Source organism: Canis lupus, chromosome 16 (genome assembly GCF_003254725.2).
Source record: "Canis lupus dingo isolate Sandy chromosome 16, ASM325472v2, whole genome shotgun sequence".
Classification (NCBI taxonomy): Eukaryota; Metazoa; Chordata; class Mammalia; order Carnivora; family Canidae; genus Canis; species Canis lupus.
The window spans coordinates 35,063,863-35,090,887 of NC_064258.1; the positions used below are offsets into that span (position 1 = coordinate 35,063,863).

The 27,025-nt window shown below is 43.0% G+C and overlaps 1 long non-coding RNA gene across 1 annotated transcript in view; it reads left to right on the forward strand.

The window, feature by feature from the left end:
* The window catches only part of LOC118350920 (uncharacterized), a 46,033-nt gene that overhangs the window by 8,367 nt on the left and 10,641 nt on the right, over positions 1 to 27,025 (forward strand). The window lies entirely within an intron of this gene.

Sequence of the window (27,025 nt, forward strand, 5' to 3'; positions counted from 1 at the left end):
TTTTCTTTTTATGGGCTTGGCCTTTTTTTCCCCTTTTTTTCTTTTTATGGATTTGGCCTTCTGACTTGCTTGGCTAATGAGACATAATTGTGACACAAGCAAGATGCTTGATATACTTACATATTGAGCTTACCCTGTTGAAACCCAGATGCTGTGTAAAGAAGTTTACACTGTGTAAAAAGAGAGGTTACCATCTTCCAGGTATCCTTGTCAACTAAGCCTTGTCAACTGAGGCTAGCTTAGACCTCCAGCTCCAGCCAACCCACCAGCTAAATGCAGTTTCCTCTTTTTGGTTTTTAAACCAAATATTTATTATTATTATCATTCTTTTTTTATTATCATTCTTATTATTATAACCCCTATGCCCAATGTGGGGCTTAAACCACAACCCCAAGATCAAGAATCACATGCTCTACAGACCCTAACTGCAGCTTCTTGAGTGAGCCCAAGCAAGACCAGCAAAAGAACCATCCAGCCAAACCACAAAATCATGAGAAATAATAAATGGTTTTGTTTTAAGCTACTAAGTTTTGGGCTGGCTTGTTCAGCAGTAATTCATAATGGATACATTAATTCCTATTACTAAGATCATCTGTTTTTACTTAGAATACTTCTGATACCAAATGTATGGGCTTTTCCTCCCTACACTAACCAGTTCTCCAACTCTCCATACAGCAACTGGCTTTCCTAAAATTTAATTCAATTCTGACCCTAACTACCCAGATTTAGCACAGACCTGGCAGGTTAAGGACTCAGTCCCACAAGAGTGCTCCAACTTCGGAGGTGGATTATAAGTTCAGGCCTCCTATAATGGACTGATCAGCTAAAAAGTCAGGGGTAGAGTAGGAGGATGCTCCCACAACCCAATTCAAAGGTTTGATAATTTCCTAGAATGGCTCAAAGAACTCAGGAAAATTGGTTTACTTACTATTTCCAGTTTATTATAAAGGATACAACTCAGGAATAGCCAAATGGAAGAAATGCATAGAGTAAGATATGGGGTGGGGAGCAGCATGGAGCATCTGTGCTGTCTCTGGGCAGTCGACCCTCCCAGCACCTCACTTTGCTCACCAAACCCAGAAGCTCTCCTAAGCCTGTAGTTCAGAGATTTCATGGAGGCATCACATAGGTACGATTGATTAAATACTGGTGTTTAACTCAGTCTCATCAGAGGTCACATGGTTGGTCCCCCTGGCAACCACCCCCCCATCCTAAAGATATCTAGGGCCCCACCAAGAGTCACCTCATTAGCATAAACTCAGGCATGGTTGAGGGTGCTTGAGTGGCTCAGTTGGATCGGTGTTTGACTCATGGTTTTGGCTTGGGTCGTGATCTCTGGGTCATGAAATTGAGCTCTGCACTGGGGTCCTCACTCGGGGAAGTCTACTTGAGTTTCTTTCTCTCTCTGCCTCAACTCCCTGCACTTTCTCTCTCTCTCTCTCTCTCTCTCTCTCTCTCTCTCTCAAATGAATAAATAAACTTAAAAAAAAGAGGTTTATTATGAAAAAGAACAGACATTTCTCTTATTATCACTAAGGAAACCCAAAGGGTTTTTGAAACTCTTGTGCCAGGAACCAGGAACAAAGACCAAATATGTATATTTCTTACTATATCACAATGTCATACTCCTATTTTATTTTATTTTCATTAAAGATTTTATTTACTTATTCATGAGAGACACAGAGAGAGGCAGAGACACAGGTAGAGGGAGAAGCCAGCTCCCTGCGAGAAGCCCGATGTGGGACTTGATCCCGGAGCCCTGAGCCAAAGGCAGACGCTCAACCGCTGAGCCACCCAGGCATCCCTCATACTCCTATTTTAAAAATACTTATGTGTGCCTACTATGAGTCAAGCACCATGCTAGGATTTAGGGATACAATGGTGAACATGGCCAATATGGGCCTTCCTTTCACATTCTGATGGAGAAAACAGATTAAAAAAAAATTAAAATCACTGCATATTGTTTTGTGTACAATAACAGGGAAACTTTAGGAGGTAAGGTAGAGAATAATGGAATGATACCTGTTCTTGGTAAGATGATCAGTGAAAACCTCCCTAAGATGAAATTCAAGTGGAAACTTAAAAAATGAGAAGAAAGTAGCCATACAGAATTATATAACAGGTCCTCAAAAAGTGAGAGTTATTTTTTTAAGCTATATATACATATTAGGGTTTTTTTGTATATTTTTTTTTATTGGAGTTCAATTTGCCAACATACAGTATAACACCCAGTGCTCATCCAGTCAAGTGCCCCCAAAAGTGATAGTTCTTTACTAACAGACATAAAATTATTGATATTTTAAAATTATTATGCACTTGGTACATAGTAGGAGCTCAATATATATTAGTTCTCTGCCCTTCCCCTTCCTGGCACCATTACCATCACTCAGGGTCCAGTCAAGAAAATAGAAGTAACATGAGGTATATCAACAGTGGAGATTTAATATAGAGAATTTATTATAGGTGTTGGAAGGCTGAAAGAGCAAAAAGGAATACCAAGGTCATTTAGAGGGTTGCAGGAAACACTAACATTTCTAGTGCTAGAAAAACAAAAGGGAAGGGGTGGGGGATACCAGAATCCAGAAATGTGGAGGAGTGGCTTATGGAGAGAAAACATCACTCAGATGTTATTGATATTTCTGAGGGGGCTTCATGAGGTTGGTTCTCAAGGAGAACCCAATGAGATAGAAGCTGGAACCAACTGCTACTCCTGAAGCAAGATGCTGTTGCTGGAAGAGCAAGTCATCACAAAGAAGGAAGTCCTTCCCTCATTTCTGTGTCCTCCAAGTCTTGCCCTAGAGCCCACTATTGGCAGAGCCAACCAGGAAACCAGTGGGCAAGGGAGACCATGAAAGGTTCAATGCAGAGTCCAGACACAGCATAATAGAGAAGAGCATTCAAGGGTGGATTTGGAGCTGAGAAACAATAGGCAAAGGGCTAAGATTGTCCAAAATTGTCCTACTCACATCATGTTTTTTTCCCCAGCATATGACCCAATATAGCATTTGTCCTGATTATCTGTTATTATTTTTTTAAGAAAGCATTTTTATTTTTGAAGTTTTTGAATATAACTGTTATTTATATTTTAGAAATAAAATAAAACTGTGACCAAGTATGCTTATGTAATATAGTACCTTAGAGCAACCACTAAAAAGCGAATTCAGAGATAAACTAAAAAAACAATAATAAATACAAAATGGAATTCTGAAAAATGTTCAAGTAGAGGAAAATAGGAAAAGAAAATAGAAAAATAAAATAGGGAGAAGAAACAAAACAAAAAATAACACATATAATTTCAAACATATCAATAATCAATAATTATATTAAATATAAATGGTCTTAATTCACCCACTAAAAGATGGAAATTGGCAGAGAATATACAAAATGTTGAACTCTATAATGTCTACAAGAAACACACTTCAAATATAATGATACAGGTAGATTTAAAGTAAAAGGATGGATATAATATATCATGCAAACAACAAAACATAGCAAGAAAAGAAAAAAATTGACATTAGTAAGTGTTGGTGAGAATATAGAAAAATTGGATTCCTCACACATTGTTGGTGGGATTATAAAACAGTACATTCATATTGTAGAAACAGTTTGGAAATTCCTCAAAAATGTAAACATAGAGTTATCATATAACTTAATTCCACTCCTAGGGTTATATCTAGTGAGAGTGGAAACATATGTCCACACAAAAATCTGTATTCAGATTCAAATCAAACCAGCATTATTCATATTATTATATTGTTCTTAGTGTTCATAACAGCTAAGAAGCAGAGACATCTGAAATGCCCATCAAATAATAAATGGATAAACAAAATATGAACATCCAGACAATGGAGTATATAAAAAGGAAAAAAAGCCATGAAAAGGAATAAAGTATTAGTAAATGCTACAAACGGATGATGAACCTTGAAAAGATCATGTTAAGAACATACATTCTGTTCCAGTGCACATGGAACATTCTCCAGAATAGGTTACACGTTAGGCAACAAAACAAGTCTCAATAAATTAAAAAAGATTGAAGTCATACAATGCATCTTTTCTTTTTTTTTTTAATAATGTCTCTCTCTTTTTTAAGATCTTATTTATTTATTAATTTGAGAGAGAGAACACAAGTGGGGGACAGTGGGAGAGGGAGAAGCAGTGTTCCCACTAAGCAGGGAGCCCAACATGGGGCTCAATCCCAGGAACCCCAAATCATGACCTGAGCTGAAGGCAGATGTTCAACTGACTGAGCCACCCAGGCACCCATTTCTTCTGACCACAATGCTATGAAGCTAGAAATCAAATACAAGAAAATAATCTGGAAAGAACACAAATACATGGAAGTTAAATAACATGCTATTAAATAATGAACGGGCCAACTAAGAAATCAAAGAGGAAATTTAAAAAGACAAATGAAAATGAAAACACAATCGTCCAAAATCTTTGAGATATAGCAAAAGCTGTTCTAAAAGAGAAGTTTATAGCAATACAAACCTACCTCAAGAAACAAGAAAAATCTCCAATAACTGTATACCTTAAGGACCTGGAAAAAGAAGAATAAACAAAACCCAAAACCATAGAAGGAAGGAAATAAAAAGATTAGAGCAGAAATAAAATAGAAAATAAAAAAATAATAGAGCAGATCAGTGAAATCAGGAGCTGATTCTTTGAAAGATCAACAAAATTGATAAACCGCTAGCCAGACTCATCAAAGAGAGAGGGGGAGGGAGAGTGGACTCAAAATCAGAAATGAAAGGGGAGAAATAACAATTGACACCACAGAAATACGAGCAATCATAAGAGAATATGATGAAAGCTATATGACAACAAATTGGATAAATTCCTAGAAACATATAACTTCCCAAAACAGAAATAGGAAGAAATAGAAAATTTGAACAGACCAATTACCAGCAATGAAATTGAACCAGTAATTAAAAAGCTCTCAATAAACAAAAGTTCAAGACCAGACAGCTTCACAGGTGAATTCTACCAAACATTTAAAGAAAAGTTAATACCTATTCTCATCAAACTATTCCAAAAAATAGAAGAGGAAGGAAAGCTTCCAAATTCATTCCATGAGGCCAGCGTTACTACAAAAAAAAAAAAAAAAAAAAAAAAAAAAGAGAGAGAGACAGAACTACAAGCCAATATCTCTGATGAATATGGATGTACAACTCCTCAACAAAATATTAGCAAACCAAATCCAACAATATGTTAAAAAAGATCATCCATCATGATCAAGGGACATTTATTCCTGGGTTGCCAAGGTGGCTCAATATTCACAAATCAATCAATATCACATCAACAAGAAAGGATTAAAAACCATATGATGGGCAGCCCGGGTGGTTTAGCGGCTTAGCGCCGCCTTCAGCCCAGGGCATGATCCTGCAGACCCGGGATGGAGTCCTACGTTGGGCTCCCTGCAGGGAGCCTGCTTCTCCCTCTGCCTGTGTCTCTGCCTCTCTCTCTCTCTCTCTCTGTGTGTGTGTGTGTGTCTCTAATAAATAAAATCTAAAAACAAAAACAAAAACCCATATGATGATTTCAATAGATGCAGAGAAAAAGCATTTGACAAAGTACAACATCCATGCTTGATTTTTTTTAAGATTTTATTTATTTATTCATGAGAGAGAGAGGCATCCAAATTAATAAGGAAGAAGTCAGACTTTCAGTAATTGCAGATGACATGATACTGTATATAGAAAAACTTAAAGACTCTACCAAAAACCTATAAGACTGATAAATGAATTCAGTAAAGTCTCAGATATAAAATCAATGTACAGAAATCTATTGCATTTCTATACACTAATAATGGAGTAGAAGAAAGAAAAATTAAGAAAACAATCCCTTTTACCAAAAATAATAAAATACCTACGAATAAATTTAACCTAGGAAGCAAAAGACCTGAAAACTATAAAATGTTGATGAAAGAAATTGAAGAAAACGCAAACAAATGAAAAGACATTCTATCTCATGGTTTGGAAGAACAAATACTGTTAAAATGTCTATACTACCCAAAGAATTGGGTAGTACACTACATTTAATGCTACTTTCAAGATTCTCTCTTTGGCTTTAGCTTTCAATAGCTGAATTATGATGTGCCTAGGTATTGATATTTTTGCATTTATCCCATTTGGAGTTTGGTAAGGTTCTTGGATTTTAATGTTTCCCATCAAATTTGGCAAATTTTTGGTCATTACTTCTTCAAATATTCTCTTTTCTCTCTCTCACCTCTCATTTGGGATTTCTATTATGTGCATGTTGGTTTACTTGATGGTAGCTCACAGTTCTTTGAGGCTCTATTTTTCTTAATTTTTTTTTTTCTGTTCTTCAGATCAGATTATCTCAATTCACCTCTCTTCAAGATTGCTGATTCTTCTATCTGCTCAAACTTGCTATTGTGCCTCTTAATGAATTTTTTTTTACTGCAGTTATTACACTTTTCAAATTCAGAATTTCTATTTGGTTCTTTTTTTATAATTTCTGTATCTTAAATCTATATTGCCCATATGGTGAGACATTGCTTTCAAAGTTTTCATTAGTTGTTTAGACATAGTTTCCCTTATTTTTATTTTTAAAAAAGATTTTACTTATTTGCAAGAGAGTACAAGTAAGGAAGGACAGAGACAGAGTGGGAGAGTGAGAAGCAGATTTCCTGCTGAGCATGGAGCCTGGTGCAGGGCTTGATCCCAGGACCCCAAGATCATGACCTGAAACAAAATCCAGTCAGATGCTTAGCCGACTGAGCCACCCAGGTGCCCCTATTTTTTTAAACATATTTATCATGGCTGATTTAAAATATTTTCCTAGTAAGTCCAACATCTGGACTTTCTCAGAAGCAGTTTTTATTAACTGCTTTTCTTTCTCTATATGAGCCATACTTTTCTGTTTCTTTCATGTCTCCTGAGTTTTTTGTTGAAAACTAGATATTTTAAAGAATATAATCAGCAACCCTAGATATCAGACTCCCTCTCCCTAGCATTTTGTTTTGTTGCAATTTGTTTTGCTATTTGTTTAGTGATTTTCCTAAACTAGATTTGCAAAATCTGTATTTTTTGTCATGTGTGGCCACTGAATTCTTTGCCCACTTAGCTTAGTGGTCAAGTGGTGATTGAACAGCTATTTCTATAAATTCTCTAGACCAATATATCTTTCAGACTTTGCTGAGGGGTTCTGTGTGCATGTTGGGGCTCACTATCAATGCTCCAGGAGTTTACATCTCTGCCTTAGCCTTCATTACCTGCTTTCAAAAAGCCTCAAGATCAGCCAAAGTGAGAGATTCGGGCCTTCTCAGACATTTAGGCATGCTCACAGCCCTGCACATGCTTGTGGCCTTCTAGATTCCTGTGAATATGTCAGGGCTTTCTAAATCTCCCTATGGACATCTCATTCTGCAGCTCTTCAAGTTTTTGGTTAACCTGTTGTTTGCCCCAATTATCACCACCTCAGGCATCTGTGATATTAAACAATTGCTGCTGATTATTTTTGACAAATACTCCAGAAAAAAGGCTGTTCACGCTGAGTGAGCTCTGACTTGGAGAGCTATGTATTCCAGGGAGCCAGACAAGTCAGACAATTCTTTGGGAATGGAGCTTTTAGGAGATCTCCAAACCCATTCTGACCCCTCCATTTGCTATTAGATTGCTTGTTTCCACAATTAAAACAGTTAACAAAACAAAACCAAAGCCAAAACCAAAACAACCTCAAAACCAAACCAAACAAAACCAAAACAAAACAAAAAAAACCGCCCAGTTACTCTTTTTCAGGACTACTGCAGAGCTGTGAAGAAGAGATGGAACTAGGACAAGTTAAAATGCCATAAAGCTCACTGTTCTTACCAGGATTCAGCTGTTTTTCTTGAATAAATGCTCTTAGAATTGTTGCAAGATTTTGCTTAATTTCCAAACTGTGACAAAGTTGATTTTAACAGTTTATTTTTCCAGTGTTCTTATTGCTTTTATGGAGAAGTGGATTTTCAGAGGTCCTTACTCTACCATTCCAAAAACTGTCATCATACCACTATTTTATGAACATCACTTGATGGGGCACTGTCAAGGCTCTGGAAGAGGATGTGGGACTCAAAATGAGCTACATTTACTATTTTGGAAAATCATGTCACCAATGGCAGTTCTGCATGTAGTATTCAAGTCACCAGTTCAACACACTTGAATCAGTCTATATTTGTACTGTCACATTTATGGAGATGTTTTTTCTAAGTGTGAGCCTGCAGTTACATTAGGTCTTCTGGAGGTGTAGCGGCCAAGGATTTTTATGTCAAACTATTTTTCGTAAATTTCTTTTCCTTTTTATTTCCCTTTTATATTGCAGTTAAGGTATTATATTATTATTCTGCATTAAGTTGATTGTTAAACTAAAAATGTTTTAATTGAGGCATTATATATGGTAAAGTACATAAATCTTCGTGTATGACTCAGTGAATTTTTTAAAAAGATTTTATTTATTTATTCATGAGAGTCACAGAGAGAGGGAGAGACATAGGCAGAGGGAGAAGCAGGCTTTCTGTGGGGAACCTGATGTAGGACTTGATCCCAGGGATCACAACCTGAGCCAAAGGCAGATGATCAACCACTGAGTCACCCAGGTCCTCTCAATGAATTTTTTTAAGCAACAGTACTCATTTAATATTTCTCACAGTTTCTATTAGTCAAGAATTCAAGAGCAGTTTGGTTGGGTGGCTCTGGCTCAGAGTTCCTTGTAAGTTGTAGTCAGAAATCATCTGGGACTGCAGTCATTTGCAAGATTGGGGCTAGGGGATTTACTTTCTTTTTTTTTTCAGCTCTATTGAGGTGTAATTGGTATACAAAAAACCTGGACATAATACATACAATTTGGTGATAGGATTCACTTCTAACAGTCACTTCTAGCTCCTCAGAGCTGTGCTTTCCTTAGTGTCTTCAAGAGCAGAGAACACTGTTTATAATTAGCCAAGCAGTAACCCCCACCACTGAGCTAACTCCAAGCCTCATCTGCTTGCTTCTCTGGAGGTTTTTAAATAGACAGAGATGTGTTAATGGCATAGGACATTATCTATCTCTCACAGTTTTGGCAGGAATATGGAAATGTGATTTAAAAAAATAATACTTGTATTCTTAAACAACCACAATTACTTATTAATGGTATGTGTGTACCTGTTGGGCACTGCACAATTTCTCAAACCATGGAATGAAACTAGACATTTCCATCCGCATTTCCTGTTCTATGTTGACTTTTGCACAGTACTTCCTTTTTATTTTTAACAAAAGAAAAAAAAGAACACTTTGCTTTCAGTTTTGTACATTACTAACAATATTCCAAAGGATGCCTCATCCATATATTCTTGTTCATGTGTGGGATTGTTTCTCAACAGTATATTAGAATCAGAATTTCTGGCTCACAGGGCATTTACATTTCCATTCTTACTGGGTAACACTGAATGGTTCTGCAAGTCACCGTACTAATTTATACTCCTACCAGGCTCACGACCTCAGGCAGATCCCTCCCCTGCTGGAAGAGATGGCTCTTTCACATCTACAAGTTGTCTTCCATCTCAAATCAAATAACACATGTGACGGGGTTATAGTCAGTGAAACGAACATATGTAATATTATCGATCATTTAAAAATCTCTAAAATAGGGACGCCTGGGTGGTTCAGTGGTTGAGCGTCTGCCTTTGGCTCAGGGCATGATCCTGGAGTCCCAGGATCGAGTCCCGCATCGGGCTCCCTGCATGGCACCTGCTTCTCCTCCCTCTGCCTGTGTCTCTGCCTGTCTTTCTGTGTCCCTCATGAATAAATAAATAAAATCTTTAAAAAAAATCTCTAAAATACATGGCAGCTGGGTGGCTCAGTTGGTTAGGCGTCTGCCTTCAGCTCAGGTCAGATCCTAGAGTCCTAGGATGGAGCTCTGTGTAGGGCTCCCTGTCTCAGTGGGGAGTCTGCTTCTCCTGTCCCTCCCCCTGCTCATGCGCTCTCTTTCTCTCTCTCTCTCTCTCTCTCTCAAATAAATAAAACCTTTAACAATAAATAAATTAATTAAATAACACTCTCTAAAATTCATCTTACTGGAGGCCTAGCAAGAGGGGTTTGGCTTCCAGACTCGCTATGTGAGTAGAACCCCCGGCTCCAGAAATAAAAGCTTCTGGAGATGGAAGCAACGTGGGCCCAACTTCAGTCCCATCCTCCGTGTTGCCCTCCTCCTCACCAACACAGCCTAGGCCGTGAAGACAGACACTCTCCGCTGCACAGAACTGCCTACCTGGCAACACTGCCTTGACGACCTGCTGCAATTCGGTGGTGAGAAAGGCTAAGAAGAAGCTAGTGCTCATCAGCATCGTAACATTCCAGGTGTAGCAGAGCCCCACTACATGGTGGGGACCCTGCCTGCGTGGGTTCACCTGTCCAGCTCTGCTTAGCTATCCATGATGGGGAGAGAGCATGTCCATAGTATAAATATGTTCAAAGGCAAACCAGAGCAAAATGGTGCAATAAGCTTCAGAACTTCCTTTCCTCTGTTAATGACTCTCCCTTCTTCCTCCTCCCCCTGGGGCACTCTTCTGGATCAGAACACCTGAGTCAAAGGAGGATGTCCACACTCACTTTACCCTAGAGGATTTCAGTTTGGTAGCTCATTCCCTAGAGGGCCTGCTCAGCTCTCCATTGGCCTGTGTCCCTCTTTCCTCTGGGCCCTCAGAGTCTTAATCACAGTGACGTCACAGTGCGTTCTTCTCTTCCATGATTTGAAGAAACTTGTCCTTAACCAGGGCCTCAAACTTTTTCATATTGCTCCTTTGAGTTCACTGATAAAGCCACTCTCACTAGGCACACATAGCCTATTTGCTGCAAGGCTTGCCTGGATTTCAGCTTAGGCGCCTTCCTCACTGCACCTTTATGCAGTGCACAACCTGTACAACTGTACAGAGAAGCCCCATCATCAGCTGCTCTGTTTTATTCACCTCGATGCTGCCCATTGCCTTCTTTTCTGCCTGATAGCAATGAACATTTGTTGACTGAATGCAATGTGGGCATGCATAGATGGATGGATGAACCACATGTTCGTGTGAGTCACTGCGGTGACTTATAGGCTAATAGGCAGCTACCTAAACCACCTAGATACACCATGAGCCAGGAGCATTGGAATCACACACACAAGAATATGTGGTTTCATTAAGGAGAGAATCTGTGTTATTCGTATGTAAACCCACACTCTTGTGAAAAGGGGCTTAGAATCTACCAACTATTCCGATCACGACTAGGCACTGGCAATAGGCTAAGCCCTCTGAGGGAGATGAGTGATGTAAGATATGCCCCTGCCTTCATGGGTGGCTCATCTAGCTGAGGAAGAAGACTCACTCGGGGGATGCAGCTGTCCGTCAGGACATCTATCAGCGAATCGCACAAACTAAGGGCAGGTGGCACCTGTGGCCGCTGGAATGGGCAGGACACTTACACATGCGAGTAATTATGGGCACGGACCCAGCCAGAGGTCAGGGCAGGCTTTCCTGAGAAAGTGACCCATGAACACCCATCAAGGGCTCTCCAGGTGGAGTGGGAAGGGAAGCGCTTTCCACACAGAGGGTGTGACTCATGCCAGTGCTCGGTGCTGGAGGGCGTCATGGCAAGTCTGGAGTCATACTTGGGGTGTAGGGGAGGAGCCTGGCATGCGGGGATGCTGGAGAAGCAGGGAGAAACAGACCATGAAGATCCCTGTTGGCCATTTAGGGCACTGGCCGTTCTCAATCCTCCGAGCAGTGGGACCCTAATGCAGGGTTCTAAACAAGAAGGCGCTATGCTCAGACTTGTGTTCTGAAACTCTCACTTTTACTCTTGCATGGTATTAAAAACAAGGCAACAGGCACAAATGGAGTCGATTATGCTGAGGCCTCCTGGTGTCACCAATCGGAGACTTAACTAATTAGTTTCAGTTCTCCCAGGAACGGAGTCTGAAATCAGTCAGCCAGGAATCACCTGGTCAGTAGAGTTAGGTAATCTCCCTGATAGACCGCTGCCATCCCCTAAAGGGAAGTAACTTTTCAAATAACAACCAGCTCTTCTGCCTGGCATTACTCCCTTGTTCCTGCTCCCCTCTGCCCCTAAAAGACTCGCTTTGTACAGCTCCTCAGAGCTCCTTCCCCTCTGCTAGGTTGGATGCTGCTCCATTAGAATCGAATTTTGCCCAAGTAAACTCTCGAAATTTGTACTATGCCTCAGTTTACCGTTAACAGTGCTAGGGGCAGGAGAGGGAACTGAAGGGGACCCTGAGAGCCCCCAGACACAAGGAGCAACCAGACGTGGGTATCTGCTCAGCCCCTGGAACTCTCCGCTCTGGCGCTGCCTCTGGAGGTGGTGGGTAGGTCACTCTGGGTCCTGGCTGTGCAGCTTCCTAGTCCTGAGCTTTCAGACTTCATTTGAGCAGTTCCTCTCTTGGGACTGGGTCCCAAAAAGCACCAGAGTCAAACTGGGTCCCACTTAGAAACTGGACTGGATCCCACTTAGAAACCAGACTGGGTCTGGGAACAGGCTGGATTGGATTTAGATTCCAGACTGGGTTTGGGGTCTGACTGGATCCAACTTAGGCTGGACTGAGTCCAGTGCGAGGCCTTGGGGACATAAGGCAGGTAAACCTTACCAAAGAGAATCCAGAATTTCGGTGTCCAATGTGGAGAACTTTTAACCTACGCAACAGCTTATTGATTTACGAACTGGCCTAGAGCAAAAGGGGTCTCAGCCAAGCATTCACCATAAGGAGAAGCGGGAAAATTATTTTTCCTTCGCTATAGTTTCTGGGGACCAGGGTGAGAGCTGCGGGGACACTGCCCTCACTGCAGAGCCTGCAGACGGGATCCTGGGAAACCTGGCAGGAGCCCTCAGAGGGTGAGGATCCTTACCAAAGTCGGCTTTCCCAGGTCCCTATCTGAAGTGCCTGCATGAGAGGAGAAAGTGAAATTTCACAGGGTCCCTTCCTTTCCAAATTCAGATTGGAAGGTAAACGACAGGTGTAAGAATTCAGTCTTTGGATTGTGATCCATCCATCTGTTTCCAGGTATCCACCAACCGTTGGTCTTTCTCTTTTCAGGGACACTATTGCTTTCTCGTGGGTCTCCTCTTGTGTTCTGAGAACTTGCCTTGGCAACCTTTGGGTTGGGAGCCCCCAAAATGGGGCAGATGGAAATGTGGGCTGTATTCCACTTGCAGCTGGTCCTAAAGAGGGTCACCAGCTCTCAGGAGAATTGTCTAAATCTTTCTTCTGCTTATCTTAGGGAGGGGGGTTGTATCTTGGGAGGGTAGTATCTTTTGTACTCTCTGGGTGCCCCACTGCATCTGCTCTGCAGGGTAAAATCTACCTTCCTTCGTTTAGAGTATGAAGCTTAATACAATCTGACTCCACTCCATTTCTGTGATTTCTCTCCTGCCTCTCTTCCCCATGCACATACCCACGTCTCATAATGAATGTATGAATATACCTAACCCTGCGTGACAGCTTTGACCGTGCAACCATGCAACCAAGGACAATATCCTATGGATGATGGTGTAATGGGATGGGAAGAAGCCAGGTCCCCAGCTGACCTGATACAACTGGGCAGCCCCGGCAGTCTGGGCTCCTCACCTCTACAATCATCTCTTGTGTGAAAAATAAAGTGAATCTTCTTTAAGCTGCTCTGTGTGTGTGTGTGTGTGTGTGTGTGTAGATATCTCTTTGCTTAAATAGCAGCTTAGCCTTTTCCTAGGCAGACTAGGCAATGAGCTTCTCCAGAGCAGAGATGAAAGCTCTGTCATCTTCTTACCTCCAGCACTCAGCACTGCACCTTCTAAAAATATTAATATTCAATAAACCTCTCTGATTAAGGGGGCGCTTGAACTGGGAAGAACTAAAGCCATAAAAAAGTGAATTGGATCAAATCAGAAGTGCCTGGGATGTCCTAGCCAGGGACTGGGATTTCACACTGTCCACATTTTGGTTCTGTGGAAAGCTGTAAAGTAGGGGGAAAACTCTGCACGTCCAGGCTTCTCTGATGGGTGTTCAACACAGCAGCTCAACTTCTCAGACACAGGAAGGAATCCAGGAGGCAGCCCTTAAATACTGCAGGTTACAAGCAGGAGGTGCTAACCACACTGGATACGTGACATCAGCTGCAACTCCTCTGGGCCGATCACTGTGATGAGCTCTGTGGCGCCGATACAGCAAATTTCAGACACGGTTCCCCATGTGGGAGTTGTAGGTTTTGTGTTTTTTGCAGCTATGTTTCTGTCCTTTGATCTTGATAAGCCGTAAAAATGCCTCTCCGACCCTTTCCCTCTTCCTGTGATTCTCTCTTGTCCATTTGCATGACTTACGGTTCTCTCTTTCCACCAAAGGAGTTAGTTACCATGGCAATGTTGAGTTATCTGAGCCAACTTGTGACTTTGAGTTTTAAAAACAACAACACATTGGGGTTGGGGGGTAAACCACAATCATACGCAAACTAAACCCAAACAAAACAAAAGCCTCAAACTATCATGAAAAATCAGCAGTCCTCCCAGATGAGATGGTGCAGCGGTGAGGGGGGGGCATGGGGGCGGGAGGGATTTTTCGCAGTTCTCCGTTTTGAGAGAAGACGTTCTAGTTTTCCGACCCCGTCTGATCATACCCGAGGGCCCTGTGTGGCCTCTGCAATGATCGTTTGCCCTTTAGCTTTGGCTTCCAGGAGACAATACTAGTTCCCTTTAGCGACTGCATAAGACTGTGCTTTTCTGTGCGCTGATGCTATATCTGAGTTACTTATCTTTATTTTATGCTTTTGTAAGCCACCTCAAATCTCTAGCACAGATATAACCATTAGAATGAATGACCCAAATAAAATCATAGAAAGGGGAGCTCCCTCTGCCTGTGTCTCTGCCTCTCTCTCTCTGTGTATGTCTCTCATGAATAAATAAATAAAATCTTAAAAAAAAAAGAAAAGAGAAAGGGGAGCTCTAAATGAGTGCGGGCCCTTAGGGAAGGGTCTGTACATGGACTCTGTCACCCTTTCCTTAGAACTCATGCCTGGGTCTGGAAATAACAAAAGGACTATTTTTTGCGTTGGCTTTCAAAATACCCGGTGGCCTCTCCTGGTCGCTAGCCACCCCCTTCCCTCTACCCTACGTTGGTCTAACAGGGCACCAGCACTCCTCCTCCACACGGCACACCAGCAGGAAACCCAATTGTGTGAATGTCTGAAATACAGGCACCTGGCACCCTGGAAGCAGGAGGGTGGCCTTTACTAGAATGGATTGTGCAGAGCTTTTTAAGGTGAGGGGGAGGGTCTCCCACAGTGAATTAAGTTACAAATTGCAGGCAGTGCAGCTAGGAAGGGGCTGGGGTTTTCTGCCCAAATGTTGAGATCTGTTTTGATGGCCGCAAAGTTGCTTTTCTGATTCCCTGCTTCCAAACGCTAGACAGGGAAGCAGAAGGAGCTGCTGCCACTGGTTCACGAGGCCAGGCTTTCAGACATGGGCATAAGGCTAGAATGAGGTCTTCCAAGTAGATGTCCAGCTCCTTTCGTGGATTCCCAGACTGTTCCTGGGCAGGCAAGCAGGGCTGCTCTAGGAGATGGTCCAGGCCCCCAGGGTGCAGGGTGCCGCTGGCTCTGGGGGCTCCACGCATGGGCCTCTCACCTCCTGCTCAGCTGCAGCAAGCAGCTCAGCACTACAGGTCGGCAATGCCCTAATGCAGGGGGCTGTGGCAGAACCAAACAAATATTTAGAAAGACCAATAATGAGAACGATCAATTACTGTCTGGAGCAAGGTGTCTGTCTATTTGGGCCCTGAGGCCACGTGAGCAATGAGGTTGGGAGGGATAATGGGGCTTTCGGGTTGAGTAGGAGGCCCCAGTAGTTTGCCAGGGGCTCAGAGCAATGCTGCAGAGCTGGAGGACCGTGGTTGTGCATGTCAATATGGCATTGACCTGGCTGGGCCTCCATAGGCCATGCCTCACCCTGATGGAGACTCCAAGGGTTGTGCTGGTGGTGGGGAGAATCAGACCCAAGTGTGAGGCTGCTGGTGTTGTGTATGTGCAGGTGTATGTGTGTGTGTTAGAAAGATGTGTTTACTCTTAGTCCAGGAAAACTTCCCTGTCCCTTGTTGTTGGGGGAGAGAACTGAGAGGAGGGAGGTTTAGTTAAGCAGTTAGACTCGAACACAAAAACATGAGGAAGGGGGATTATTTCCCAATGTCTATGGTACTTCGACGAATGGATAAGAACTCTTTCCTGTCTATCACAGAGGTTGATCCCTGGGGAGGGGTGCATGTGAGCATGTGGGGGTACACTATGGAGGGATTGACAATCAAAGAGAATGAAGGGAAGTTCCTATAAATAGGGCTGAAGTAAACTGCCCAGGAAAGGGCCCCAAGCCAGGGCCCAGTACATGCTGGATGGCCATAGAGAATTGAGTGGCAGAGAGACAAGAGGAACGGTCAAGGTCAGGACAGCTAACCCTCTATTTCCAGATCTCACCACATGTCCTAAGACATGGGCCTGCTCTCCTCTAAGCAGAATGAGAGAAATTGAATATGGATTGTATATTGGATAATATTGTATCAATGCCAAATGTCTTGGCCATGACAATGGTATGGTGATGGTGCAGGAGAATGTCTTTGTTCTTAGGAGCTCATGCTGAAGTATTGAGGGCTGGAATTTTCTGATATCTGCAACTTTCCAGGGGTTCAATAAAAAGAAAGGAAGAGATATGGGAAGTATTAATGCAAATATGGCGAAACAACAATTGGTGGATCTCAGTCAAGGGCATAGAGAGGTTCGTTGTATCATCTTTCAGTTCTTCTGTACACTTGAAATTTTTAAAAATAATGTTAAGGGACGTGAATTATTGGTGCATGACAACATGAATTAATCAATATGCTCACTAAAGGTGAAACTAGACACAAAAGAGTACACACTATATGATTTTATTTGAAATTCTAGAACATGTACAACTCTATGGTGGGAAGATGTCAGAACAGTGGTTGCCTGAGTGTGTGTGTGGGGGGGAGGAGGTTTGACCAGGAAGGATCATGAAGGGACTTTCTATATTTCTGCAGGGGTTTGTGTTATGCAGATATGAGGTATTATTTGAAACTGGGCAGATGTACACCTAAGATTTGTGCATTTAACGATATGTAAAATTCATATGAAGAAGGGAAAAATGGTTTAAAAAGAGTTGGGGAAAATACTGAATAAGGGTAGAGTGTGGTTTGCCTTGGATTTCTTACCTTTTGGGATAATCCTCGGCATCTTTCCCAGTTTCCCAATATGGTTGGGCATATTTTGAATGCTTCATCTTGAGGGTTCAGGAAGAAGGTATCATTGCTCCAGTTTTGGAAGTTCCCAGGCTCAGAGTTGGTCCCCAGGTACTCAGTCAGCCATGGGTCCAATGATGTAGTCACACTGGTGACTTAGCTCTGTGTGGTGTGGTAGCCAGCCTCCAAGATGGCACCCAGTGATGCTCACCTCTCAGTTTTTGTGGTTCTCTTTCACGCTGAATAGGGCCAATTGTGTAACCAATAGGATATCACGGATATAGTCTGTGACTTCTGGGACCAGATCATAAAGGACACTGCAATGTCAGCCTTGCTCTCTCTTGGATCGCTTTCTCGGGGGTGGGAGGACACAACCCTATGGTGGCTAGCAAGGAACCGAGGCCTCCTGCCAACAGCTAGGATCAGTACTCCAGCTGTTCAAGTGAGCTTTTTGGAAAGTGGATCCTTCCGTCCCAGTCAATCCTATGACTGCAGCCCTGGTGGACGTCTGGACTGCAACGTCATGAGAGATCCTAAGCCCGAATTATCGTGAAAATTCCCTCCTAAATTCCTTACCCACAGAATCTCTGAGGTCATAAATGTTTATCATTGTGTCAAGCCACTAAATTTTGAGGTTACGCACCAACAGATAACTAATATAGAAAGTGACACTGGGATCTTCAGAGAACACGCAGGCACCTCTAGGCAGGTGTGGCCTGCCTTCCTGTGGTGAACCACAGGAGCTTTCCCTTCCGCCCACAAACCTCATCCTTCTTCCCGTTTTCATTCACAGCAGCCCAGGGGGAGACTGAGAAGCATTTTCTCTTGCCATTCTGCCCCATAGTTGTACTAAGAGTCATTAAACTTCTTCAAGACTCTGCTCTCTAGCACCGTCTCCACCCTCGTTCCACCCCACCTCCACAAGAGAAATCATCCCTCACCACACACTCCCCTGAGGACCTCATGGCACTTCATGGCACCACCAAAACCATTACCTGCTTGGACTTGAGAGGTCCCCAGGTCTCCCACATTGGAAAGTTATTGCCAACATCCCACCTACATTTTCCTCACCATCCTTGAGCCTCTCATCTGAGAAGAATCTCTGCATTACAGTTTTTATGGCAGATGCAATATTCTCCTTTTTTTTTTTAACGTTTTATTTATTCATGAGAGACAGAGAGAGAGAGAGGCAGAGACACAGGCAGAGGGAGAAGCAGGCTCCACGCAGGGAGCCTGACGTGGGACTTGATCCCGGGTCTCCAGGATCACGCCTGGGCCAAAGGCAAGTGCTAAACCGCTGAGCCACCCAGGGATCCCCAATATTCTCCTTTTAAAGGAAATTTTAGTAAAATATTTTCTTCATAAAAGTTATATAAGGTCATTTTAGAAAAATAGTAAAATACATACAACAATCCCTGTGAAGAAGGGTGGCCATGTGTGTGTCCTCAAAGCAAATCCGTATTAAATAATTTAAAAGAAACGAGGTGCTGAAGTAACTTATTTTGTCATAGCCAAAGCTTTGAAATCAATGTAGTTCAACCTGGAGACTTTGTGTATTAAAAGCATATTTTAAAAAAAAAGCATATTCCCACAAACAACAACTTAAACCTTCTGGAAATAATATGGACACAGATAAAAGGGGGAGAAAGTGTTCCTCGCAGTCTTCTTTCTGACTGACCTGTCTGATTGGACTACTTTTGCCCTCTGCCTTGAACATGTGATCTCGGTGGACACCCCTGGACACCTCATTGCCCCTCACAGTGAGAACTATCGCCCCTTTCCTCATACAAGCGCCAGAGCTCTGCTCAGACCCTCTGAGGCCACAGCCCACTGTATGTAGTTTACAGGGGCTGCCATAACAGAACCCTACAAACTGGGTGGCCTAAAACCCAGAGATGTATTCTCTCACATTTCTGGAAAGCAGAAGTCCCAAATCAAGGTGTTGGCAAGGATGGGTTCCTTCTTTGGGGCTCTGGGGAGAGTCTGTTCCATGCCTCTTTCCTAGTCTCTGGCGGCTGCCAGCAATCCTCGGTGTTCCTTGGCTTGTAGGTGCATTCCTCCAATTTCTGTATCTTCTCATGGCATTCTCTCTCTCTGTCTCTGTGTCTTCTCATGGCCTTCTTACAAGGACACCAGTCATTAGATTTGAGGCCTGCCCTAATCTAGTATGACCTTGTTTCCCTGAATTACATCTGCAAAGAAACTGCTGGGAAATAAGGTCTCATCCCGAGGTTCTGGGTGGATATGAATTTGGGGGGATATTATTCAATCCCATGCACAAAGGTTCAAACATCACACATTTTAACCATCAGCAAGGATAGCACTTGGGTTATCACCAGTGGATTAGAAATCCCTACATCATGAGAAATAAAGGCAAAGAAAGAGATCAAGAAAAGAAAAGCTTTAAATTCAGTCTCTGCTGAAACATTAAATAAATTTTATGGCGCTCCCAGGAGAGCATGGATGAAATTGTTGCTGTCTCGCTGCTTGGAGAAATCAGAGGAAGAGTTCTTTGCAGGAGGATACATTCTAAGACATGGGTAATGAAAGCAAATCTCCTGGAAGCATAAGGGCTAGATCACAGCTAATTTAGGCAAGAAAAAAGTGCAATGAATATTACGCAACCTATAAAATTGTCTTTAGGAAGAGTTCTTCAGGACACGGAGAAAGGCTTATGCTCTAAAGCTAACAAAAAACCTCCAGCATTCAAAATTGCATTGGCAGCATGAGCTCAACTATGCAATAAAGAGGAGACATTTCCAGAGAATAAGGCTGGTGCCAACTGTGAGGTGGAGACATGGACACAGAGGGCGATTGCCTTTTATTTCACACAATTCTGCACTGTCTGAATTCCTTTCCCCAGTGATCATGTACTTTAAAAAAAAATAGACTTTTAATTTGAAAACAGGGTTAGATCCACACACAATCTGCAAGAGTAACGCAGACAGTTCCATATATCCTGTATCTGGTTCCCCTATTCGCTAACATCTTACATTTGCCATAAATAACGAACCAATACTAATGCATGATTATTATCTAATATCATTCTTTAATGGGATTTTAAAAGTTGTTTCAGCATATCCCCTTTCTGTTCCAGGATCCCATCCAGGAGACTAGGTTACATTTAGTGATCACATCTTAGGCTCCTCTAGACTATAACATTTTGTCAGACTCGTTTTTGATGATCTCGACCGTTTGTGGAGTTCGGGTCAGATATTTCACAGAGCGTCCCTCGGTTTGGGTTTGTCTGATGTTTTTTTCGTGAGACTGAGGTTTTAAGTTTGTGGGAACAAGACACACAGAACAAGACACACAGAAGTTAAGTGCCATTCTCAGTGTGTCACATCAAAAGATAAATTACTTTTTTAATGAAACAGACCATAAAATGTATTTTCCATGAGGATCACACTAGAAAAAGAACAGTGCTGGACTCTAGAGTGTCGATTATGAGGGTTTTCTTAATAGTTTTCTTTATGGTCTTCTATAAAAAGTACAAAATACATTTTATAATTAGAAAAAGAATTAACAAAAAATCTGGCCGCAAATAGCCAGGAAGGTCCGCAGTGGCTGTGGGGACAGGGGAGGGAGGGAGGGGGCCGGGCCTTGTCTGGCAGGGGAACAGAGAGTGTCAGCGTGATGGGGAACACACCAGGGCCTGGCTGCGTGCTGGGAGCAGTCAAGATTACTAATGGCAGGACAGAAAGTAACAGCAACAAAAGGAAGGCGAGGGCCAGGCTAGGAAGACAGCACTAATGAGAACATTGAGATGCATTCCAGGCGAAAGGGTAACCCAAAAAATGTAAGCAAGCCTGGAGCTGAGATTAGTTATAGCCAAATAAGTCATGCAGGATTCAGAGGGTGCAGGCGGCCGGTGGAAGCTCGGCACCTCCGCGTCTCTGAATCCGGCAACGTAATGCTTTGTATAAATACTGACTTTTTAGGGAAGACAGAGAGGAGCCTCTCTCTCTTTTCCACGGTAGGGATTAAGAAAAGTTTATTGATTTTTAAACAGGCTGTTTCTAATCAGGGTTTATTTTAGATCTAATAAAGCTGTTATTATTTTTTTCAATTAGGTGCGGAGAGGGGAATTCAATGTCAATCTGCATAAAGTATTCTAAATTGCTTTGGAAGATGTTATGGTGAAACTAAGATTGTAGATCGCATGTAAATCCCAGGGCACTGGTCCCATAGGGATATTGTACTAGAACCCTTATGTTGCCCCAGCTCTTGGTTCAGCGTTAAAATAGCAGGGCTGGGGCGCCTGGGTGGCTCAGTGAGTTAAGCATCTGCCTCCAGCTCAGGTCATGATCCTGGGGTCCTGGAATAGAGCCTGAGTTGGGCTCCCTGCTCAGTGGGGAGTCTGTTTCTCCCTCTCCCTTTGCTCCTTCCCCTGCTCTTGCTCTCTCACTCAAATAAATTAAAAAAAAATTTTTTTTAATGTCTGGGCTGGGGTGCTCGGCTGGCTCAATCGGTGGAGCATGTGAACTCTTGTGAATTAGAGCTCCACCTTGGGTGTAAAGATTGCTTAAAAATAAAATCTTTTGGGGGCACCTGGGTGGCTCAGTTGGTTAAGCATCTGCCTTCAGCTCAGGTCATGATCACAGGGTCCTGGGATTGAGCCCTGAGCTGAACAGGGAGCCTGCTTCTCCCTTTCCCTCTGCCCCTTCCCCCTCACCCCTGCTTGTGCTCTCTCTCCCTTAAATAAATAGATAAATCTTTAAAAAAAATCTTTTTGAAAAAATAAAATAGGGCAGCCCTGGTGGCTCAGCGGGTTTAGCGCCACCTTCAGTCCAGGGTGTGATCCCGGGGATCGGGATCGAGTCCCATAGAGGGCTCCCTGCATGGAGCCTGCTTCTCCCTCTGCCTGTGTCTCTGCATCTCTCTCTCTCTCTCTCTGTGTCTCTATGAATAAATAAATAAAATGTTTAAAAAAAAAAGAAAAAAGAAAATAAAAATAAATAAATGAAATGGCTGGGCAGACGGGTTGGTGTCCATATAATGGGGTATATGACCATAACTTTCATGGAAAGCAATCTTTCAGTTATGATTGGCAAACTTCTATTCATGTTTCAGGACCCAAATCAAGGGTTCTGTGAAGTCTTCTTAAGTTCTCTCAGGCATAACAGGGACTTTGTCCTCTGTTTCCACTATGTACTGTTGGTAGTAGTTTTCATCATTGCATTGATCATGTTGCACCACCTCATTAGTTTCTGTCCTGGTCCCCCAGTAGACCGTGCAGCATAGAGACTAGAGACAGTAATATATTCTCATTCTGTAGTCCTTTCTCTTCCAAAGTAGCTCAGTTACTAAAATATAGTAGGCACTTAGATCCACTTTTTACCCCTGAGTCACAGACCAGCTATATACCTCTGTAGATCTGATTTGCCTAGTTCTACCTTCATACGTGCATGTAGCTGATTCTTGATTTGCTAAATTTGTAAGGGTTTGTTGAGCATGTCCTATGGGCTTACTTTCTGCCCTAGGATATCTAAGGGTTATAAAAGAATGATGTAATCTTGCTGCTGTGTAGCCCTTAGACTTTAAAGAGTTCAATAGACTAAAATATTGCAAAGAGAACAATAGAAGGATGTATAATTATAGAAAAGTGATTCTAAGTGGCCCAGTGCATGATAAAGGTACCTCCTGGTATGGAAGTGAAGAAGAGAAGAGTTGGCATTATTAGGACGGACTTGGCCAAGGCACAGAAGATGGAGAGAGTTGACCAGATGGAAGAAATGAGGGAGTGTGCTTCAGATTTGCAGAACAACTGCCCAGGTGGGGCTGAGCTCCAAAGAGAGCAGACGGTAAGGAGACCAGCCTGGAATTTCCCATTAGATTTTGGAGCTGTTGGGGTGAGCATGTTCCTGACTCACCAAGAAGCTGGGCACTGAAGCCAGAAGCTGGGAATGAACCAAGTCAAGCTGAGGTGAGGGATGGAGCATCAGCGTGCAAGCTGAGGATGGTCTCAGAAGCAGGATCTGGATACACAGAGGGGATGGATTCAGGACCATGCGCATTGAGAGGATCTGGCCTCACAGGTATCAGAGGCCCAGGAAGCCATGGAATTCCGTGGATTGATGTGTCCCTGCTACACTGACCTTCCTTCCTGCTCCTTTCTCTGAGAAAGAGTTCTGTTCACTAAAATGCTTAAAGGCCCCACGCCACTCCTGACAACTAGGAAGGGGCAGTAGGAGAGGAAAGGAGAAATAATTCTGAACGGAGGGAATCAGGGCAGCAGTATGGCCCTCGGAGAAGACTTTGATGAGAACTGTTAGCATTAGCACTGTGCATTTCAGCAAGTTGCCTGACCTCCCTGAAACTTAATCTCATTTGTAAGACCCGGATGCCCATCTGTATCTTACAATTGTTCTTAGGACATAAAGCATAGCAGGCACTTTTGGCTGCAAGAAATCACGACTCCCTGGGATCACCTCAAGTGTGTGGAGGGTGGTGGGCAGACACAGCTGGGACTCTCAGAGCACCTGGAAGTGAGCCTGGGACCAAGAGCAGCTCTGGAGGAAGGGGCACCTCTGCCCATTCAAGAGAGGTTCAGCGGCCCGCCTCTCTGCTGTTTATTCACCACATCTGTCTTGAACACCAACTGTGTGCCAGTGTGGGTGCTGGGGATGCAGCCTTTCCACACCTCGCTTGGTCTCTGCCCTTGAACGTACCCAGTTCTCTATCTGTGGATAAACCAGTATTCTTTATATGCAAATGACTGAAACCCAACTCAAAGTAGCTGAAGGAAAGGGAGGCTTTAGTGGGTCATAGTGTAAACAAATCCCAGAGAGGCAGGGGTGCGAAGGGAGGAGAGGGGGAGGTAAGGGAAGAATGAGCTGGTCTCAGGGTCACCTGATCAAGTTCACCAGAGAGTAGGCTGAGATTTAAAAATAGCTGCAAATATCCTCCAAAGAGATAGTGCTTTAGGCCGGAGTAGTGGGAGGGACACTCACAGGGATCAAGATACCTTTTTCTTTCTATCTTTCTTTTTTTTTAAAGATTTATTTATTTATTTGAGAGAGAGAGAGTTGGGGCAGAGGGAGAGGGAGAGAATCCCAAGCAGGCTCCATGCCCAGTGCAGAGCCCACTCAACACGGAACTTGATCTCAGAACCCTGAGATCATGACCTGAGCTGAAAACAAGAGTTGGATGCTTAACCGACTGAGCCACCCAGACACCCCTCATCTTTTTAACATCCCTTTTCTTTTCCAGTTTAATTGAGGTATGTCTGATTAAAAATTGTACATATTTAGGTCGTATAACATGATTTTTTAAGCGTGTACAACGTGATGCTCTAATATACCGTACGTATGCATTATGAAAGGATTATCACAATCACGGAACACATCCATCATTCACATAGTTACCGTTTTTGTGTGAGTGATGAGAACACTGAAGATTTACTTTCTTGGCAGATTTCAAGTATTTAGTACAGTATTATTAACTATAATCACCATGCTGTACAGTAGATTCTCAGACTTACTCATCTTACAACTGAAGGTTCATTAACCTAACCAACATCTCCCCATTTCCTCCACCCCTAGCCCCTGGCAACTCTATTCTGTCCTCTGGTTCTATAAGTTTGACTTTGCCAGATTCCACATATAAGTGAGAGCATATAGCATTTGTCCTTCTGTGATTGGCTTGTTTCACTTGGCATAATGTTCTCCTGGTTCATCCATGTTGTTGCAAATGATAAGATTTCCTTCTTTTCATAGCCGAATAATATTCCATTGTGTATATGCCACATTTTCTTTATCCATTTATCCTTTGAAGAGGATTCCTTTCTCTACTCCCAGATCTGCCACTGATTAATTACGTGATAGCGTTTATAACATTGTTAGGGCTTCATCTGTTAAATGGGCATAACGATCACCTCGCTTTCTAGCATACAAATGCCATTTAAGTGCTGGGTGATATTATTCTAAAAATATCTGCAAATTAGCAGTATGTGCCCCTCAGCATACTAAATACCTCTGTACAAAGACTCACATGGGAAGAAAAACACTGATCAATATTGACACCTGATAATTTAACCTATTTGAATTCAGGATCATAGCTGGGACCACTGACTTCACTGACCCCTGGCCCTCAATGCAGGTTCCTGAGCCAGTGCTCAGGCAGCAAGTCATTAAAGAGTTTAAGCAATTCCCTCCCTTCCTGTGGGGTTTAGGGATTCTGCACCCCCAGATGACCCTGGGTTCCCATCTTGGTCCCACCTGTGCTTGGTAGCCAACCCCATGGGATGGAGGAAGAGGGTGTCCAGAGCCTCAGAAGAAGCCCAGAGATCCATCACCATAGGACAGGGCTTCTGAGTGGTTCTTGCTAATACAACTGCTCAGGAACCATAATTCTGGACAGGGGTCTAAGATCCACGCTCAGGATCATCAGATGGCCAGATTTCTGGGCTGTTTCCTCCTCTCCAGGTGGGAACCTGCTACCACCTAGAACCTAAATGAGGGCTGGGAGCTGACCCTCTGTCAGTGGCCCAAAACATCCTCCCTCTCCTATTTCACATGGTGGGCTGAGCCTAGACCCTCTTCTCCTCATCTGCTATTTTGCCAGAAAAAAAGTCCTGCCTAGGGGCAGCCCCGGTGGCTCAGCGGTTTAGCGCCACCTGCAGCCCAGGGTGTGATCCTGGAGACCCAGGATCGAGTCCCATGTCAGGCTCCCTGCATGGAGCCTGCTTCTCCCTCTGCCTGTGTCTCTGTCTCTCTCATGAATAAATAAATAAAATCTTAAAAAAAAAAAAAAAAAGTCCTGCATTGGCCTTGGGTTTTAACAAGTTGCTTTACATATTTGTTTTTTGTCTATACTTATATTCAGATGTGATTTCTCCCATCATACCTCTCCAAAGTGCCAGACCCACTAGTATTTTATTTTATTTTATTCTTTTATTTTTTTATTTTTTTTTTGACCCACTAGTATTTTAATAGTGTTCTCTAATTTAGAATCCCTGCTCTCATTTTAAATTTACTGAGGATCCACATAACAATAAAAACAATAAAGCAGACCATATCCGTAGGGCACCTGGCTGGCCCAGTCGGTAGAACATAGGAGTCTTGGAGCAGTGTGAAGAAGAGGTGAGAGCAACCTCCAGACCGGCCAAAGCCTGCACACTGCTGTGTCCCCGCATCCAGTACCTACATCCCACTGCCAATGCCACCAGGCTCAAAAGAAAGGCTGAAGGGGAGGCTAAAAGAGATAAAGCCAAGGTGAAGAAAGAGCCACAGAGAAGATCCGCAAAGTTATCTGCTAAACCTGCTCCTCCATAGCCAGAGCTCACACCTAAAAAAAGACCACTGCAAAGAAGTGAGAGAAGGTACTCGAAGGAAAATCAGGAAAAGTTGATGCTGACAAGGATGGAAAAACTGCAGAAAATGGAGATGCCCAAACACACCAGGCACAGAAAGGTGAAGCCGCTGGACATGCCACATGAAGCGTGCATCTTTGTGGTGACTGTACAGTTTAAAATACTGCTTTTGGGGATCCCTGGGTGGCGCAGTGGTTTGGTTCCTGCCTTTGGCCCAGGGCGTGATCCTGGAGACCCGGGATCGAATCCCACGTCGGGCTCCCAGTGCATGGAGCCTGCTTCTCCCTCTGCCTATATCTCTGCCTCTCTCTCTCTCTCTCTCTCTGTGTGACTATCATAAATAAATTTAAAAAAAAATTAAAAAATAAAATAAAATACTGCTTTTTATCAAGTTCGATTATACATGAAAAAGGAACATATGAGTCTTGATCTTCTTGTTGTAAGTTCAAGCCCTGCATTAGGTGTAGA